Raw genomic sequence first — 22,098 nt, 5'->3', positions numbered from 1 at the left:
CCTGTGACTTCATCCTCAATTACCACCAAGTGCTGGGCTTACGCCGTTCTAATCATCCTTCTCCCCATTGTATCCATCACTCCTGCCTCCTAATAATGTCGACATCCTGCCTCTCCTGACCTGGAGCTGCGTGGCATTTGGAGGCTGTTGGCAGGGAATGGGTGGAGCTCACACCAAGATGAAAAGTTGCCAAGACCAACAGTACAATATAATCATTCTCTCCACACAACTGGACTCCCTCACGTCATGGTTTGGAATGCAAATAACATCCCCAGCTTGAGAACACCTCCTGCCTGAATTTTCAAGGCGTCTAGTCCTCCTCAAGAGGACTGCTCCTCTCGTACTCTGTTAGATCCAAGATTCAAGCAATGTTCAAAGGGCCCGTGGTGGTTGCTGTACCCTCACAACTGAGGCCAGAGCTTAGACACGCTCCCATGTGAGGAGCTCCATTGCCTTGTCTAGAGCCTCGCTGCTCCTGCTCTTTGGTTATATGAACATTTCCATACAGACGCCCATGCTGCCATTCTCTCCTCTGGATGGCTGAGCCGGAAGGGGCTCCCAAACTCAGCCACATGTTGGACCCCCAACCATCTTCCCTGAGCCTAGGTGTATCCATTATCTATTGCAATGTTACACATTCCCCATGACTTAGTGGCTTAAAACAACTGTTTGTTTTCGCCATAAGTGTATGGGTCAGCAACGTGGCCTGTGAATCTGGGCCAGACTCTGCCCATCTTGGCTAGGTCCACTCCTGTGACTGCAGTCACCTGGCGGGCCGTCTGGGGGGTGACTGGCCTACGAGGGCCTCACCACATGTCCAGCAATTGACTGTCTGGTAGCCAGAGTGACAGTGGCGACTGAGTCACAAGTCCTGTATCACTCAATAGGCTAGCTCAAGCTTGTTCATATGGCAGCAGCAGGATTCTAAACAAAGGTTTTGGGCTATTTTGTTGTGTAACAATCACACACAGAGATCTATACCCAAATTCCTAACCATGTGGAAGAAAGCAGAACTTTTTTTCCTTATCCATACGTTTCTTCTCTGTTACCGTTTTTTGAATTTAGCGGGTTTGATGGTAAGGCGAGGAACAGATGCTGTTTGCACACTGCCCTTCTCCTCTCCGTCTTGGACCACAGGACCTCTGCAGAAGGTCACTTTCTCGTGAAAGCCCCCTGAGGCCTCAGCTTGCGGCTGGTCCCCGGTCCTTTCTGCCACCCTCAAAGAGAGAGCACTGCGCCACTGGGTGGGAAGAGATGCAGAACCAGCCCGCAAAGTACAGGCATATCGGGCGGGGGGAGAAGCGGGCCCATTTTTGCACACAATTTACCCGACTAAGCATCCAAGATTTCTCAGACACAGAGGAAACCTTCTCTCTCGTGAGACCTGACCCCTCTGTTGCCCCAGGAATGAGTGAAATTTCTTTCAGGGAATTCTCATCTTCTAATGCCTAGGGGTTAAAGCAAATGCCAGTAGCCTTCAGAAGGAATGGGGAAGCATAACTCAGACCTGTTACCCCGTGGTGCAGGGTAGCTCAGGGGAGGAGAAAGGGGGCCATGTTCCCAGCAAGGGGGAGAAAGAGTCAGGACGATTGTGCGCGTTTCCAATGCTGGCTGCGTCTCTGCAATGTCCTCACCTGGGCTCCGGGGCCCGGGCTTCAGTAGGTTCCATGGTGGCCGAGGTCACTACGACTTGTGGAAGAAGTCACCTTACATCCCTTTCCACTTCCACCTGAGGTACATTCTGGGAAAAGAGAATGACATGACTGTGTTGGAAGGATAGAGGGAGAAGGAACGGGAGACACCTACTTCCGATTCTCTCTCTCACTCCAATCCCGGTCAATTCCTGTCTGGTAGCGTAACCGCATCCTGACTTTTCTCAGACTCTGAGCAGTCAATCACCACCACCCTCCCCATTACTCAGCCCCGGAACTGGGGCTTCCGCATCTGTGGCCACGCTGCCCCATGCAGGCTCCCACAGCCAGACACATGAGGATAATGGACTACACTTGACACATGAAGGTGAGATTGTCAGCTGGACCTGCATTTGAATTTCTAGTGTCAAGGATGCTGTGGTCCCTGAAGCCATCTTCATTTCACACCCCATCTCTGTTGTCACCGAGATATTTCTCCTAAATGTCTGAGTATTGTTCCAGGCGTGACTGTTTTTATAATGTTTTTTTTTTTTTTCCTGTTTTAAGTCAAAAGATCCAATACCTTTGTCTCATTCATTTATCCCAGAAATTTGTTTTTTCTTGGGGGGGGAAGAAGATTGACCTTGAGCTAACATCTGTTGCCGATCTTCCTCCTTTTGCTTGAGGAAGATTGTCACTGAGATAACACCTGTGCCAATCTTCTTCTGTTTTACGCGGGACACCACCACAGTGTGGCCTGACAAGTGGTGCTAGGTCTGTGCCCGGGATCTGAACCTGCAAACCCTGGGCCGCTGAAGCAGAATGCATGAACTTAAACACTGTGCCACCAGCCCAGGCCCCATAAATGTTTCTTGAATACCTGCTATGCGTCAGGTCCTGTTCTGGGAGTTGGGGATCCAATGGTTAGAGAGACCCAAAGTCTTTGCCCTCTCAGAACTTTTGTTTTGGCCAGTGAGAAATGATAAAAAATCTGTTAATAATAATAGTATCAGGTAACTGCTCTAAAGAAAAATGAAGTAGATACAAGAACAGAATGTGAGGGAGGAAAGACTCTTAGCTGGGTAGTTGGAGAAGGTTCCTCTGTGGAAATGATATTTTAACAAAGACCTAAAGAAAGTGAGAGAGCAAGTCATGTGACTACATGGGAAACATCTCTGTGGCTTGGGACCTGCAAAATCACTCAGGAAGAAAAAAATGATTTCTGATAGTCCATATTTCTTCTGCTCTTCAAACATTCCATGATGGTTAAAATTATTTTAAAACTTCCTGCGGTTTACACTCTTACTAATAAATCGTTGACGAAAATATGATAAGGCTAGAAAATGTGTGAAGTTTTAGGGGGGGCTTGCCACCCCAGCACATTCTCTTTCTAAATTTTTCCCAGCCCATGGAGACAAGGTCCTACTTGTAGTCCTGCACAAATAAATGTCTTTGAAACTTCATCTCAAAAAAGAAAATCAAAACCATATTTGTGCACTCTCTCTCCACAGCTGTGATCCACGGGGATCTAAGATAATGGGAGGGCAAACCCAGACCAATCTCAGCAGTCAAGGCCTCTCCCAGACACCTGCCCAGGGAGAGGCCAAGGGCAGGGGCAGGAAAGGCAGGAGGAAGGCCCGGGTTATACAGCGGCCTCCTGAGAACGCCCACCTCCATGCCCAGCTGGCCCAGGAGCAAGGCCATTAGCACCACCTGCAGTCAGACGCCATGAAGAAAGTTAGAGGGCTCTGGTGGAATGTCTTTAAGACAAACACAGAACGTCAGGTGGTGCCCAGTGCTGACGAGGTAGAAGGGGAATTTTCAGACCGACCCTTCCAGAAGCCCTCGGGAGAGATTAGGTTGACAGCGTCCAGAAACCGAAGGGTTCCAATAGGCACCTTCATGGTTTAACAACAACTGTGCAGTTATACCACGTTCCCCTCTTTCTCATCTTTCCGTCGTACCTACCCATTGCTTTCTCCTCCTCTTCTCTCTTTTCACTTGCCCAGTCACCTATCAATGGCTTTTCTTTCTAATCCGTTCCAGCCTCCTCCCTCTCCTTGTTATTTAGAAAGTAAATGTTGTAAAAGAAACAAAATTCATAGTTACACAGAAATTCCATTGAATGAAATGATATTTTACCATCTACAGCAGTCATTGTTTTCCTGCTCCAATTTTGAGGTGACAATGGCACCCTCACTTCCTACTGGGGCATCTTCCATCAGCACGGGCTTTTGAAGTGTGGCCTGGCATTATACAGAAAGTACTGCTGTGTGTTCCTAGTCTATGAACCGATAATCGCTCTCCTGGGAACATGTACTTAGGAAATAATTCAATAGAAGCCCAAAAAATCACACGCATACCAATGTCCTGTGTAGTGTCATTTATAATGACGAGAGTAGAAAACAATGTAAGTGTCCAACAGTGCTCTAATGCCTTAGCACCTCTGTTAAAGTGACTCAGTGGGATGCTGTGTGTTCATTAAAAATCATAATTACAAACACTGTGGAAACATGGAAAATTGCGTGTTATGTGAAAAGAGCAGAACACAAAATTCTATCACCCTCTTAGTACAATTACATGAAACCAGATTGGGAAAGAATACACAAAAATAAGACTAGTTTTTCTGTCTTACATCAGAGAAGTGAAAACACAGACTTCTCTTTAAAAAAATCTTTAATGTCTTTATACAGTTTTTAATAAACATATAAATACTATCAATAAAAGATGTTATGGAAACTTTATTAGGAAGCCCAACATGAATCAATTATAATTTCCCACCAGCAACCCCACAAGATATTTTTTTCAACTTAATTGCCTTTATGATATGTTTCCCCATCCTTGCCACATCACCTCCCCCTACCACCCCCTAGATCAACTTAAGAGCGGGAAACATTCTTTATTCAACTGCAATCATTCTGTTTTATACTGGGCAGACATGTTACATAGCCTCCATATTGTGCTCCCACATTATCCAGACAAGTTTCTCTGCTGTCTCATCCTAAACGGGATCTGTTACAGCAGGACCAGCCTCCTCTATTCCATCAGCCACCTCTCTCATCCACTAGCTCCCATTTCCATTGTTCCCATGAACAGCTGGAATACCATCTCTCTTCTCCATCTCCAAATCCTGCCCACCCTCTGAGCCTGTAACACCTCCCTGGCCTCCTCAGCCCTCTATGATCTCTTCAAAGTTCAAATTCCTCCAACACTGATCATCTTTACCATAAGATCTATACGATGTCCTTGTTTCACAGCTTAGGCATATCTGTCCAACTCTACTGTAAAACTCTTGAAGGTAGGAACTGGATCTACACTTGACCTTCAAGCAAAACTCCTCACAATGCTTAGCCCAGAGTTAGTGATCTTGATTATTAAATGATCAATAGTGGAACAGGGATAAGGGAGCAAATGGGAACTGAGCAATAAATTTCCATACCTGTTCTGCATCTCAGCTACCTATTGATGATGACATGTCTTCAAGCATCCAAAACTGATCCTCATTAACTATCGCAAAATGCATGTGGACATCCATAAACATGAAGCCATCTGTAGCTCATTTTTCAAACCTATTAGCCGGCACAGATGAATATGTATTACTGATGGTATCAGTACTAATTTTTATAATGCTGTAAAGTAGATTAAAAGCTATAGGCAATATTATTAATAACTTAATTATCAGTGGAGTAAATTTGTAGATTGAATGTTGCGGTTATAAAAAACAGCACAAAAAGTTTTTTGAAAATAGACATTTTGAGTAATTTTATCTGATATATTAAACCACAAAAAAAGATCAGAGGCAGAATTGCTTAATAGAACACTTAAGCACGCATAGTAAATGAATCATATTTGTGACTTTTCAAAAAGCAGAGTGTCACATATTCCTAAATGGGAAATCTATGCTGCAGAATTAATATTATATGTTGCAGATTGATAAATCACTGACTACGTTAAAGACAGAGCAGTCTGCTTAAGAGAAATCGAGCTATAGAATTAGGGAGGTTGGGGTTCAAAATCCACTCTTCTATGTGACCTTGAGGAAGGTCCTTAACCTGCATGTGCTTCAGATGCCTTATGGAAAACAGCCTGAGATTGCCACCTTCACAATAGTGCTTTGGAGATTAAATGGTATTACGTATGCAAAACCCTTAGCACAGGTCTTAGTACATGGAAAGCAATCAATAAAAGGTATGTATTATTATTGTTCTTATTGTTTTTAAATTATTGTCATTTTTATCATAAAAGAATGGCATCACAAAATTGTTTCTTAACATGTCAAACCTACACCAAAGTTAATACGAAGTTTATGAACATTTTCACTGAATATAGGAAAGACAATTTTTACAGCCCTCTTGTTAAATGAACCCTGGCTAATGCCTCCAGCGCAGCCAACACAACTCTATTAATAGCAAAGAGCTTTAACGGAGCAATGCTGCAGCAAGGAAACGTCTTTTCAAGAAATCATAAATATTATTGATCTATTTTTCTTTCTCTTCCTTGAGGAAGCAAGTTCGATCCTAATGTACCAGTGGCAAAGGAGAAAGAGTTGTTGTCTCTGAATTGGTTGGAAAATGCTTATCTCGAAACATCACTCATAAACAGAACTTTACCTCCCTGCCCAGAGAACCACCCATTTATGGCTGGGCTCTGTCCCTGAGTGCAGGCTGTTACCCTGTCCTTAACACACCACCTGGAAAAATAGTCAGCTCTAATTAAGCTTGACAGTCTCCAAATACAACGTTGCTTAAGCGGCAAAGATTGAGTTTGTTTTCAGTATGAGAAAAAATGGCAATTAGATGGAAAAGGAAACAGTTCAAGAATGCAGCCTCCCATGTGTGATGTTTTTGGAGGCAACTAATGAGAAAGAGAGACGGAGAAGAAAGCAGAGAAATGTTTATTCAAAATCCTTTTGGAAGCAGAGAAATCCTCTCTGAACCACAGAAATCATGAGGGTAGAAGAAAATGATATAGAACACTCTACAACTGTGATAATAACGATGATGACTTTATAGCCGCACACAGTGGAGAAATTTTTAATCATTTAATTTTCAAAATACAGCTTTGTATCCCGCTTTTATAACAAAAACCAAGAAAAGTATCTTGAAACCCTTGCATGACCCCAGAGTGACCAAACCCAATGGCTCCTTCCCTGAGCCTCTAGATCTCTCAGGATTCGCTGCTGCTGCTGCCCATGCTGGTGCTCATTTCCTCCCTGGGTTGCTGACTTTCCTCGTCTCCTCAAATCTTTCTTGTCCTGCTCCTGCCTCCTAAACGCGCAAATCCCTACGAAGTGCGAAGCTAACTCCTTCCTTGAGGAAGGCATCCACCTCTCGCTGTGCCAGCTATCGATGCCACGAAGAAGGTTCCCAGAGCCGCATTCCAAACTCTGTGCTCTTCCTGAGCATCAGTTCTGTGCCTGGGATGGCTTCATGGAGAAGGTGGGGTTTGAATTGTGTTTGAAGGCTGGGTGGATTCCAATAATCAAAGAAGTGGAGCTCCAAAGGAGCATTATAGGTGAGAAGACGACCACGGGCAGAGTGCAGACGCAAAACGGGGAATGTTTGGATGACAGTGAAGGTCTCCAAGGATTCTTATCCTTTTTAAAAGACTTTCAGGAAGAGGACTTTTCCATCTTCTAGGGCCTTCTGTTTTCTAAATGCGTGGGTGCGATTTCTAGTGCTTACGATCCACAGCTTACAAATGAGTCAGAGGACGCACTCCCTTCCTTCACCTTTAACTCTAAGGGTGGCAAAAAGAATGCCCCAGCTCCCCAAAGGCCCATTTCTAGAAGTCTCGCCAACGCAGACAACACTCCCAGTGCCTACCTTCACCAGAGACTCCCCTGGCACAGGGAGTCTGATGCAGTTTGCTCACACTTCCTGTTCGGAAGCGGTTTGACTGCTACTGGGCTCTGCAGCTGGTCTCTGAACTTTTTCTTGTAGAAAGATCACCTCATCACTCCCAGAATTTTGATTTCTTGGCTTTCTCTTTTTCACAGAAAAGAAGACAAAGGCAGTTAATGGAAATTTGAGTGAGCTGTCCGAGATAACTGTGTCATCTCCTGACGCCTGTCCCATGGCTTATGACACAACCTTTGATGCAGGGTCTGCAGAAGATAGAGTGCTTTTTATTATGTTAGTGAAAGAAAGAAAAATCACGTTATGCATCTCATTAACTCCTCATTCCATTCCACAGTACAAATTACGGTCGGTACTTTCCTAAAACAGAAAATAACATAACAACTGGATGAATCCTCCCACTGGGCCATCCAGAGTTCAAAACTGGAAATAGTCTAGCCTGCCTAACCCACGTCTTTTTCAAAAACAGCTTATCTCCAAGGAAAGATGTCATTTAACACATATTGCACAGCACATGAGAAGAGGTATAACACTACGTAATATGCCCATAGTTGGAAGTAGAAAAATCATTACTATTAGCAAATTGTAAATATTGAATTTATTTCAAGGTCAGTGGCTTAGATCAGAATTTTTGTTCTTTCTTTCCCTATGAGCCTATCTCTGAATGTATGAGTTTATGCTAAACATTCTTGAATCTACTCCTTGCTCCAGCCCCACCTATTTCACTCTACAAAATATATTTTAAAGGCAAGTATCGGTTCTGTGGCCAAAGCACAGAAGCAAAGCACTGTCTGTCTAGCTGAAACGCTAGGTTCTCTAATTTGCTTTGGATTGAATATACCATGTACGTCATAAATTGATTTCAAAAGCCCATTTTTCCACCTGTCTTTACAACTATCTTCGCATCTTTCTTTACCAAAAGATGTTTTAACGCCCCCCAAAAAAGTATAATCCATATGCTAGTTACAAGCTTTTAAAAAAATAAATCTACGGACATCTGCTTTAGATTATGATGGCAATAGTTCCAAAACTAACTAGGAAATCAGATAAAATACTAAAACATTTACTTGAAGGAATTGGAGAGCGGCCAAGGTACCCAGGACTTGAGAGTACAAGAGTCTGGAGCAGGGAACTGTAGGGAGGTGAGCTGACCTTCTGTGTCTTGCTTTTCCCCTCAGGGCATTTGCTGAGTCTTGTCTTCATGATGAGTTAGAATCTGAGAAACTGGGCAGAGAGCTATGACTAACAGATAAGGAAGCCACCTTGGGGAATATCACAGGAACAGAGAGAAAAACTAGGGTTTGGAGCTGCGTGGTAGGCAGGACTAGAGTGACCAATAATCTGGAGAGAGGGATAAATTCTCAAGCTTCCCAGAGCAAGAGCCTAAAAAGTTCAGCAGATAACTGCTGAAAATAAAGCAGAGTTTTCAACCATCTGATATGCTGATAAGACAAAAAGTAGTTTAGGAGCAATCCAAAAAGTGGAAGAATAGTAAACCTCCCAGGCTTTCATCCTGAGGCACAGGGATGAACAAGGAGGAGATGGAGCCTTACCAATCCTGAAACCCAGCCTTGGGTCAGCCTTGTGCCTGAGTAATCAAGGAAGCCTAGCCCTGTTCTAGCTGCCTGTCTGTCACAGGACCTGGAACCCTCTCTAGAAGAAGCTAACATTATCGCGAGTCTCCACAGTTTTTATGGACAATGTCTGGGATTCAATGAAAAACCACCAGGCATTCCCAAAAAGAGAAACAAGAGAGTAAAAACAGACAATGGAAACAAATCCACACGTGGCCCAGTTATTGGAGCTATACAGACACAGATTTTTAAAATAACTATGATTAATTTTTTTGACTTTTTTTTAAAGATTTTATTTTTCCTTTTTCTCCCAAAAGCCCCCCGGTGCCTAGTTGTATATTTAAGTTGTGGGTCCTTCTAATTGTGGCGTGTCGGACGCCACCTCAGCATGGCCTGACGAGCGGTGCCATGTCCGCGCCCGGGATCCGAACCGGCGAAACCCTGGGCCGCAGAAGTAGAGCGCGCGAACCTAACCACTCTGCCAGGGGGCCGGCCCCTATGATTAATATTTTTTAAAAACATAGGACAATAGAAGAATTTTATCAGAGAACTGTAAAATATTTTTGAAAAGCATCAAGCAGAAATTCTGAAACTAAAAGATTACAATAATTGAAACTAAGAACTCAATAGATAGGTTTCATAGGAGATTGGATACAACAAGAGACGACTGATGAGCTGAAAGACGAGTAAGTAGGAAAGATTCAGGCTGAATCACAGAAAGCAAAACAGATGGAAAATACAGAAAAGAGCATTAGAAAAATATGGTAGATGATGAAAAGCTCTGACACATCTGTAATTGAGTCCCAGAAGGGGATGATGGAGTGGGACAGAAAGTATATTTGAATAGATAATAGTTGCGAATGTTCCAAAACTTCTGAAACATAGCAAACAGCTTCAAGAAGTGCTACAATAACCAGCCAAGATTAATATAATAAAATCACAACTAGGCGCGTCAGAGGAAAACTGAGGCAAACAAAGGCAAAGAGAAAATCTTGAAAGGAGCCAGAGGAAAAAAGATATTCTCTTCAAAGGAGGAGTTCATAAGACTGATGGTTGCGTTTTCAGTAGAAAAATGTGGAAGCCAGAGAGTAATGGAATACTACCTTTAAAGCACTGACAAAAAATAACTGCCAATCTAGATGCCCATACACAGTGAAAATAGCCTTCAGAAATGAAGATGAAATAGAAGATTTTTCAGACAAAAAAAAAATTGCGTGATAATCACTGGTAGACCCGCGTTAAAAGATATACTGAAGGGAATTCTTCAGGCAGACAGAAAAATGATCCCAGATGGAAACAAGGACATAAGGTGGGAAAGAAAAAAGAACATCAGAAAAGCTAAAAGTTTAGGAAAATAAAAATGGATATTGATAGTCAATGTTAATAACGTCTTTTGGAGTTAAGAGATACGGAAATAAATGTAATATATATTTCATACATAATATAAATACTGTATTTATATTTTTTATAAATACATATGCATTTATACATATCAAATATGTATAACATATATGTATTATTACATACAGTATTTATAAATATATGTTATGTGTATATATGATATAAAACATATAAATACTGTTATATTATTATGACAATAGTAATGCAAAAAAGGGGAGTAAATGAAGTTAAAGTATTAGAAAATTCTAGCATTATTTGAGAAAAGGTAACATGATAATAAGTCAGGGATGAATTTTGTAATCTCCAGGGTAACCACTAAATAATAGTAAAAGATTATATAACTAAAAAGTTAATAAAAGGAGAAAAAATGAAAACAGAAGCATAACGTTGATTTCAAAACCTGATAAGATTATTACAAGAAAGGAAAATTATGACCAATCTTTCCTGTGAACATAGATGCAAAAATGCTCAACAAAATAATAGCATATCCAGCTGTGCATAAAAAAGGTGGTACATCAGGCCTAATGGGTTATATTCCAGGAATGCCAGGGTACTCAACATTCAAAAATCAAGATGCAATTCCCACATTAACAGAAAGAAAAAAGAGGGAGACAACTCATGTGATCTCCTCAGAGATGCTCATAAAGCACATTTGAAAAAATTTAACACCTGTTCATGATTTAAAACAATCTATCGGAAATTAGGAATACAATGACCCTTCCCTAAGCTCAACGAGAGTACAAAAAAGCCCACAGGTCACATGGCACTTTGTGGTGAAATATTGAAAGGTGTCTTTCTGCAATGGGACTGAGACAAGGTTGTCAGCTATCACCACTTCCATTCAACATTGTACTGGGGGTCTCAGCAAGAGAAATAAGTAAAAGGCGTGTGGTATTGAAAGGGATAAATAAAACTATCATTATTTTCAGATGATATGATCGTGTATCTAGAAAAAAAAGAATCTACAGACAAACTATGAGAATTAATAAGTGAATTTAGTAAGTTTACTGGATACCAGGTCCCTATACAAAAGTCAGTTATGGAATACAAATTAAAATCACAATAAAATACCACTACATATCCATCAGAATTGCTAAAATGGAACAAAAATGAGCAAGTAAAACGGTGGCAAGGATAGAAAGCAGCATGAACTCTCACATACTGCTGTGGGACTGTAAATTTGTTCAACTTCTTTGAAAAACTTCTTGGTAGTATTTAATGAAGCTGACTATATGCATACCCAGTGAGCCAGCAATTCTGCTCGGAAAGGTATGCACAATAGAAATGCACACATACATGCATCCTCACCCCCCAAAAACACACTTGTAAACAAATGCTCATAACAGCATCGCCTGCAATAGCCAAAAACTGGAAACAACCTGTTTATATACGAACAGTAGAACAGATAAGTAAATTGCGGTGCATTGATACAACAGTATATTATACAGCCATGCAAATGGAACCACCCAGTTCTACATGGATGAATACCACAAATAAAGCATTGAATGAGAGAAGTCACACACAAAAAGCAAATAGTCTATGATTCCTTTGGTACAAAGTTCAAAAAAAGACAAAGCAAACTGAATGATGAAAGAGTAGTGATTACGCGTGGGTGGTGATTTCTGGGGACTCATGAGGGAGGCCTCTCGGGTGCTGGCAACGTTCTATATCTTGAGTTGGGTGCTGGTTAAATAGGTGTATGCTCTCTGCAAAAAATATATTGAGCTGTATGCTTATGATCTGTTTATTTTTATGTATGAGTGCTCCTTTTAAAAAAAATTATGAACTACATCAATAAAAATAACCATTTGTTTAGGGAATGTCTTCTATGTGCAAGAGATTCTGCTCATATTTATGAAAAACGCAAGAAGTTGCAAATGAAAGGGGTCAATAAGCTGGTTGGGGAGCACATATACATATGAGAATATGAGTTAGACCCAGAAACAGGAGAAGTTAGTGGACATCTGCAATTAGAGCTCTAACCATGTGGAGGCCATGCAGCTCCCACGGCCCATGTGTACTCCCCGCTCTGTCCCCTCTGTGAGACGTCTTGGAGCGATGGAGGGAGAATTGTCACATAGTCCTCCCTCAAGTTCCTACATGTGGAGTTTGCCCCTCAGTCCATTGGGGTCTTCCTGTCCCTATGTCGGTTGGGACACAGTTTACCACCCTCTATGGGAAAGCAATGTTGATGAAGAGCCTGGGGTCAGAAACCAAACCAAGTGGATTCAAATCCTGCTTCCACCTTTCACAAGGTGTATAAAAGTGGGCAAATTAGTTACTGCTCTGAGGCGGTACAATAGGGGTGACAATAATCCCTAACTTTCAGCCTAGTTGTAAGCATTAAATAATTTGAAGCAGATAAATGCCTTACCAAAGCATTTGGCACCCAGTAAATTCTTAAGAAATATTAGCCACTGTTTATCAGCGCCTGGGTTGTAATTTGGGAAGCAGTGAGTAGCACATGAGGTCCCCCTCAAGAAGCTCACACACAAGGGGAGATAAACAAGTAAACAACTAGCTACATGCAGCCCAATGAAGCTGAGCTATGAGCGTGGAGTAAGGAGGTATTCATTGCAGTTATGGTGATCAGAGGAGGGGACATTTGCATGGAAATTTGCCATGCGGCGAGGGAAAAGCTGAGGCAAAGGAGAGGCGATTAGTTTGGGAGGAGAAAAGTAGAGAAGAAGGTACAGCTAAGCAGAGGAAACAGCATGCGCCAGACAGTAAAACCATAAAGACTAAGCTGTATTTGGAGAACAACAATGTGATTCAGTGTTAAATAGAAACTAATTTAACGCCAAAACAGGTAAAAACCTACTAGAATATTCACAATTATCTAGTACATTTCAAAGCCAAGCAATAAGTATTTTTAAATAACTGTTGGCTTAAACATTCTCCCGCTGGCCCAGTGGTGTAGTGGTAAAGTTTGTGGGCTCCTCTTCGGTAGCCTGAGGTTTGCAGGTTCACATCCCAGGAGCAGACCTAGCACCACTCATCAAGCCACGCTGTAGGGGCATCCAACATAAAATAGAGGAAGGCTCACAGATATGTTAGCTCAGCACCAACCTTCCTCACAAAAAAAATAATATAAAAATAAAAAATTTTAAAAACCCCATTCAAGTCTTGTCATCATTATCCATCCTTTATCCACCAATGGGTTATTTCTCCATCAGTTAAAGAAGACGACCCTAAGGAATTGTCTATAGCCATACAGCAGTATGCTGATAATGTGTGTGCTCCAATATAGACAAGAACCCTGGTGGTCAACTTTAAGGGACCAGTCCAGGTCTCTAATTATTTTGACCTATGAGACAGGTCTGGATTTAGAAGCAAGTTGTGAACTATAGGAGAGTGGCCAAGAAGACGCTGCCTTCACGCTGCCGAGATTGCAGAGATGCTCAGAGACCTAGGGAGGAAACAAATGTCATCTGCTAATCATTAAAGCAGCATTCTGTCTGACATTTCTTAGTCACCACCAACTCCCAGGCCCACCAAATATTAACATCCAGATTAATGATTTTTATGCACAAGGATCCTTGCAGCACCCAGGACCTGGAGGCGTAGAGCAAATGGAGGCATGATCATGTGATTCAGTTTGCATTGATGGTGTACTCCAAATGGGAAACCCAATCTCCCGAGCTGTTTCTGGGAGAGTATCACAGTACCACAAGCCTCTGACCTGCGGAACCGGGGGCCGGAGCAAGGAGCTGGAGTCGGGTGAAAGGTGAGGGTTGGAAGGAAGGGAAGGCAGAGAGATGGAGGGGAGAGCAGAGAGCTGAGAATCTGGGGCTCTTTGTCCACCGTTCAATTTCTATTGTGCTCTCATAACTTGCCCAGCTCTGCATAAGACCCCGAAGATAAATTAGTGAACACAGTGTAATTCCTGCCCTCTAGGGTTCAAGTTCTAGATGGATAGAAAGAAAAATGAACAATTATAATACAGCATCACATAGGCTGTGGGCTAAGGGAGAAGAAATGCCACTGGAGTTGGTGCTGAAAGGATGAGCAGGAATTTAACAGAGAGAGCAACACACGCCAAGATCCAGAAGCACGCCGTGTGCTCTGTACTGGCCCTGGAATCGTCGCCAGCGTTATAAATGCCAAGTTCTTCTAAGGTGGGGAAGGATACCATAACCTTGTTGGAAAATAATTCCGTAATCCTGGGACCAGGACCAGGGACTAACTTGGGATAATAAGGTCATAGGGATCAGTGGGCAGAGCTCAGGGTCAGGAATCCAAAGAAGACTTTCATTCTTCTCATGGTTGCCAGCCCCTTCTGATTTCCTCCACATGAGGCTGATCCCTCTCCTTTGACACACATCAGTGGGGACCTCAGCGGTCTGACTGGTAGGGTTTGCTCCAATCCTGGAATCTTAGACTTGAAGGTCACAAGCCGTTTCTACTGGCCAATTTTGCAGTAAGAGATTTCTAAACATGGACTGCTTCGAAACTCAGTGTAAACATCTGATATGTAAACTAGTATCACCTGACTTGACAATTAAGTTGATTATTTACTTTGAGGAGCGTACGCCTAATTTTCTGTCAATGAAAAGAGAAGAAAGGAGCGAGGAGAACACACCACCCATCTTTTTGCTAAGGAGATCCAGTGTTCTCACGGGGGATTTGAGAGAGGAATGAGGTGAAACGAGGAGCTACTCAGGCTTCCTGACTTTAGAGGTGCTCTCTCGACATGAAGTCATTCACTTGAGCTGATTTTTTTCTGCCATAAAATTTTGAATTATATAAATTTTTATTGTAATCAAATTATTTCAACCTTTCAAATGAATGCCAAAAGTGTACCAGTCCATCAAAAGGCTTTTTAGAAGTCCGCTAGCTTGAAAATATCAGGCATTGATCCCAATTGCTCAGTTAGAAGATACTGATGTATTTCAAAAAATGAAATAATTTTTCTCCAGAATTGAAAGGGAAAGACTCTAAGAAATATTTTTATAAGCTTTTAAAACATAATACTTAAAAGGGAGAAATTCTAAGAAATACTTTCATGAGCTTTTAACACATACTTTTAAGACCTATTACAGTCTATCGTCAGCAATGCCAGTGACCTTGCAAAGTGGAAAAAGGCATCAGATAAACCACAACAGTAAGATCCTCCTGTAGGATCATCTCCAAGTAATTTAGACTCCAGGAAGCTTCAACAAAAAGTACTGAAATCTTGGTTTACACTGCACCAAGCAAAATTTGGAGGGTGTGAGAAGGACAAATGCTTAACTCTTTATTTGGAAGAGAGAAAGCCTATGACTGTTTACCCTTTTCTGCCCCATTATTTCAGGAATTTCTCCTGTGAAAGTCTGACTGAAGCTCTCTTGACTTTCTCAGAATTGAAGATGACAAAAATAGTGTTTAATTAACCAGCTACAAAGTATGATAATGGCTTTTCTTCACCTCTGGACAATTGCCTGTGCTGGTCTGACATGTGTACCTCCAAGGTCATTCTGCTGACTCTTGAAACAGTCATTTGTTTATGTCAGTTTTTTAAAATTTTTATGTTCAAGCAAAAACGATGGAGTCCTGGATGTGAGAGGTAAGGGACCTAGCTCCTGAGAGGCAGCAGATGCACCCGAAGGTCCTGACCCGTGTGCAGCCTGTCCTGGCCTGTAAACACGTCAGAATGACATTAACCGTGTATTTACAAAGCATGGCCCTGAGTGGGTCCATTATGCCTGGTCTAATGGAACTGCATTCCTCTAAGTGCTTTTTAAGTTGTATAGACTGCACAGCCAATATCCCTTCAGGGTACTCGGATGCTTGACGGCCATAAATAGCAAGCTAGGCCCCCCAGGGTGATCCTGGGCTGCACTGAGGTACACTGAGACAGGAGGCATGAGTCCAGTCTGTCTTCTGTCACCATCTTGTCCATTTGTCTGAGCTTCTGTTATCCTTATTTATTCAACTTTCCTAAATCGGAGAGCAGAGAACAAACTAACGTCACCATCCTTCCATCAGTTGACTATCTCCCATCCACTCACACTGTGCTAGGTACCTTGCCGTGCTAATTTAAACGGCTTCCCACTCCTAACCCAATGAGTTAGGTACTATTACTACCACCATTTTACAGTGAGAAAATCAAGAATCCAGGAGATGAAATAACATGGCCCAGGCTCCAGAGCTAGTACGTGGTACACCACCACTAACTCAGTTGAACAGAAGTCCGCGTTGAGAAGGTGAGTAGGATGCCCAAGGTTACAGAGCTAGTAAGGGGTGCAACTTGAACCAGATGTGTCTGATGGCATTCTGGTTTTGTATCTTAAACCCACTAGAAAATTCAGAAGGATCATTAGGTCCGTGTAATCTTCACTTTACCAGTAGAGGTTTTGACTAGCTATGGTTAACTAGCTAGGGGTAAGCAAAGTATAACCCAATTCAGGGCTCTTGTCACAAGATTCCTCCCCCTATGTCCCTGAACAAGCTCTCACCTGATTTCACTTAAGTGGAAAAGAGCTAAAGACTGAAGAAGGCCCATTGGGATGTGTACAGGCATAAATCAACCGCAATCAAAAAGCAATTATAGGATAATCCTAACTCATTAAAAAATAAAAATTATCTTTATCATCTATTTGTTTTTCCTTAGCTATTAATATTTCACAAAGGCATTCATTTTCAACCTTTCCCTTTATTGTGACAAGATAATTATCTAAGATCCTCTACCTTCATTAAAATCAGCAGGGTTTTTTTTTCGGAAGTGATAATGGACTTGCTTCTTTCTAACTATAACTTTGTGTTTATGTGTATATATACGTGTGTTTATATATATATCCATATGCATATATCTATAGCATTTTTATATCTGGAACAAAGAATTAGTCAATACCGTCAAATGTAAATGCCTTTAAATTCAGACGCAGAGATGTCTTACACTAATAATAAGAGAAGTAATATTTAATCAAAGAGTCTGACCTATAAATATTCTCAATAAGCACGTGTTGATGAATGGATTATTTATTGAGGGTCCCCTCTGTTTAAAAATAGAATTCTAATATGTAAAGCTTTAACTTGCCTTTAGTCACTGGACATTTAGCTGCAACTGAGAATACATTAATCATATGTAAAATATCCTAAAGCTTTAATATGTGCCAGCAAAAATATGTCCTAAAACATGAGAAGAAGAAAAATCTTTTTAGAAAAAAAGATGTTCAGATATTCTAGAGAACCACTCCAAGGTTTAAAAAATATACAGCATAGTCAAGAAATAGTCCATTTTCCCAATGTAAAGTGAAATAGACTAATGGATTTGATTCCACTATATTAGTAGTGAAATGTGAGGACAAGAAAAACCAGTCATCATCTACCTCCCCCCGGAAGCTGCCAGGGAACCATATTTAGAAGCTACACTATTTCTGGGAGTCCAATTAATCAATCCTTCCAGCCCATAGGGGTTTATATAGCCGGTGTTTTCGGATTATCTTTTTTTTAGATTTTGTGCAGAAACACAATTTCAGTATATTGAGAAGTGCTATGAGAACCCAAATTTCAAAGCCTCCAGACAAACCTAACACGGAGCCCTGGATCCTAGGTCAGTACTGACATATGCTGCTGCTGAGTTCTAACAGAAAAGATAAAGATGGTTTATATCCAACACAACAAACCACATATGTTTTCCTAGTGGCAATTCATAAAACAAGAACCACCGTGATGCAATCGGAGAAGGCTGTGTACTAACAAATGCTTTTATCAATGTTTTACTGTGTGGTGGGTCAATAAAAAGGCAGCATAAAAATAAATTAGCTGAGGCTATGAGGTCTTCCTTTCAGAAATACTATTCCACCGAAGGTTTCGTGTCTGCCCCAGACCAGGGCTGAATCACTGGAGTCTCTCCCACACTGAGGGAGCCGTTTCAGTGTGGCGGGGGAGCCGGCTCCTGCAGGATAGGATGCTTCCTGCGCCCTGCCGTTTCAAGCCCAGCTTGGGGAACATGCCCGGTGGGATGGCAGAACATCTGCTCAGGCAAGGCTTGAAACAAGCAACAGTAGACCAAAAACTGAAAGGGAACTTGCCCTGTCAACATGAAGCAAGAACTTGTCGGTGAAGCCCTTCGGGGCTCAGTGGACGACCCTGCAGCGAGAGGCACTCAACGGGAGGCAAGTTTCTCTACTGCACTTGGAAGGGGGCGGGTAGCATGTTGGACATTGGCTGTGTCGTTCCCTTGCTTTCCACGCAGCTCATACATTCTTTCACACATATCGAGCCTGACAAATTGTCTAGGCACAGAAGACGCCCAAAACTTGTCCTGCAAGGCCCTTACCAAGCTTATCTTTATCCTTTGGAGCATATCTTCATGGATCCAACCACACTGATGTCTCCCTCCACTCAACCCTCAAATCATTTCTGACTGAATTATTTGCACGATACTCACTATTTGTTGCCTCACACTGTGGTGTTAGTAGATTTCTGGTCATGCACATCCATTCACAGGCCCCAGCTGAGAACCCCCAGTTCTCATTTGCACAAGCCATGCTCATCAGCCCTATTAGAGTTCACTTCAGGGCTTTGACTAAAGAGATGGGAAAGAGGTGTTGACCCATTCCACTAGGCTTGAGCCCTGGAGGAATGACCCATAGGGAGCCTGAGAAGGAAACCAACACAGGCAGACAGCAGAGCCCAGTTGAGAGACAGGGAAACACTGGGACATTGTGGCTTATTTTGAGTCTTAAATCCAGTAGTGCCCAAAGCCAGCCTGAAGCTTGAACGTTCCAGGTATATGAGACAGTAAATTCTGATGTTTTACTAAGCCAATTCGAGTGGAATTTTCTTTAGCTGGAACTTGTGATGGTTAATTTTCTGTGTCAACTCAACTGGGCTGAGGAATCCCCAGATAGCTGGTAAAAATATTATTTCTGGGTGTGTCTGTGAGGGCGTTTTTAGAAGAGATTAGCATTTGAATCGCCAGAGTGAGTAAAAAATATCACCTTCACCAATGCAGATGGACGTCATTTAATCTGTTGAGGGCCTGAATAGGCAAACAGGTGGAGGAAGGGGGAATTTCTTCTTTTGCTTGAGTTAGAATGTCCATCTTCCGGCCTTGGACATCAGTGCTCCTGGTTCTCAGACCTTCAGGACTTACACCATCAGCCTTCCAATTCTCCAGCCTTTGCACTTAGACTTACATCTCCAGACGCCTTATGGCCTCCAGCCTCAGACTGAATTACACCACCAGCTTTTCTGGTTCTCTGGCTTGCAGATGACAGATCATGGGACTTCTTGGCCTCCATAATCATATAAGCCTATTCCTATAATAAATCTCCATATATATGTGTGTACATATATACACGACACGTACATATGTATGTTTGTAGACACATACACGTGTGTGTGTATAGGTAGATGTACAATATATTATAATCCTATTGGTTCTGGAGAACTCTCACTGATAAGGAACTAAAAAGATTCTAACTGATATAAGTATGCCATATTTCAGGGCAATTTAACCTCAAAGGGAGGACCATACTGAGAGCTCCCATAGCCTTAGCCTAATATAAAATATGTGGTAGTCACTCAAAAATGTGTTGCTTCATTGATTTTCTGGATTTTTCTATTCCATTCGATACTGAAACTAGAAAGTAGGCGCAAATTCGCGATGGCCATGGCAAACCCATTTTGTGGCTCCAGTAAGTCTGGTACTCCCCAAGTCTGGCACTAGTTCTGAATTTTTGACACCCTACCTAAAGTTGGTCACCCTTCCCTCATTACCTGGTTATTCAGAACTCACAATCCAAATCAAAATTGACTTAAGCAAAAATCATAATTCTCTTGGAAGTCACAATATTTTTTTTTATATGTATAAGTAGTGAAATCTTCTGAATCCTCAAAGAGAAAGATATAAGGATTTACTATAAAGTTCTGGCCATATCACTTCTTTCCACAGGTGAGTTAATTACACATACAAATCTCCATGAATTTCCCTAGGTAATTTGTTTCACGGAATGCTGTCCAGTAGAATAATACATTTTCTCCAAATTCTAAGACTACTCAACATGCAAACACTCTTTCCACAATTACATATGAAGTTAATAAAAATATATAAAATGTGTGTGTATATGTGCATGTGATATGTGTGGGTAGTATATGACCACATGGTCACCTTGGTCAGAAAGCAATCCATTCACTTTGCCCGCATTTAAAACCCACTGGGGCACGTCGCATTCTGAATCGTTTTTTAGCTTCTCTAAAGCCATAGCCCTTCACTGAACATAATCACTTTGACCTTCTTTGAGAAATTTTGACATCTTTGGGCATTATTGTTCACTTATCCAACGTTCATTGGTGCCTACTGTGTCAGGCAATATTTCCAGAAGCTGAGGCTATAGCGGTGAGCAAGACAGTCAAGGTTCCAGACCTCGGAGAGTTTATATTCTAGTAAAGATGACCGGCAATAAATAAATAAACAAATCAACGATTAAGACTATTTCAGATAGTGTCAAGCGTTATGAAGAAATAAAACAGGGTGATATGAAAGAGAGTGACTATGAGGAATGGGGGAAATTTCACTATAGTGTCAGTGTTAAACTATATGCTGCTTGCTCCTATCTGAAAATCTATGTACGTATGGGCCCTTAGCTATCTTTTCTTTCACCCCCATGTCAAAAGGCCTTTCTCTATTCAGAGATGCAGGACATTATCCATTTCACTGGAAATTATCTGCTGTCTCCTTTTCTTTTCCTTCCTCACCTTCCTTCTTTCCACTGAGGGAGAGCATTTTCCTTCCTTTGGAGGGCCCCCCATGGGTGCCGGTGCCCCTTTCTCGTATAATGCTGAATTACAGACTTGTTGCCCTAATTTTAAAGATACCCCTTGCACCCAGTGATCAGCTCTTCCACACATTGGGTAATAAGTTTAACAGTTGCTGTCCAGAGTCTGAAAACCACAGACATACTAAACTGGGCAAAAGAACAGAACTCCTAAGGTTATATATATCTCTCCCATCAAACGCAGCCACAGATGTGGTACAAGTGGCTAACCACTCCTCCTGAAGTTATGGGATGAATGCCTCTCTTCACACAGGACTCTAAGCCCCGCTGTCAGGGCACCAGTGCCCTCTCCTGGATGAGCTGTGAAGCATCTTCAAGGGAACGTGCACACCCCAGTTCTCTCCAAGGCAGAGCTAGCACAACACACAGCACCTCTCAGCTACCGCCCTCCTTCTCCATAGATGAGGAAGATCATGGTGGGCTGTCAGGAGAAGCTGACTCTGCCCGCACCTCCATTCCCACCAAAACAGAATCTGCCCCTACCATATGTCTCACTCCTGAAATCATAATGTTTAAGTATCACACTTAAGGCTGCCGTCCCAACCAAATACGAATCTTCCTACGACGATTCACTTTCAGAACTTATGAGTCATTTACCAGTTAGTGAGAAAGAGTTTACGTAGCTCTTCCTTAATTGGAGACCTTGACCTTAGACAAAAGGGAAGACCTTGGGAGTGCTGGGCAACTCAGTACTGGGAATGGTGCAGGATGAGAGGGTCAGTCCTCAGGCTAGACTCGACTTACTAGATTCTTGTATATGTCTTATGTTCACGTTAACTCAAAAATGCACAGACTATTATGATCCTGAGACATTGTACAGGTGAGGAAACAGATCCTGACACGAAAGAACCTGGCTATGGTCACTGTT

This window comes from Equus caballus, chromosome 23 (genome assembly GCF_041296265.1).
Source record: "Equus caballus isolate H_3958 breed thoroughbred chromosome 23, TB-T2T, whole genome shotgun sequence".
NCBI classification, from domain to species: domain Eukaryota; kingdom Metazoa; phylum Chordata; class Mammalia; order Perissodactyla; family Equidae; genus Equus; species Equus caballus.
Note: the sequence above shows the minus strand (reverse complement) of the source record.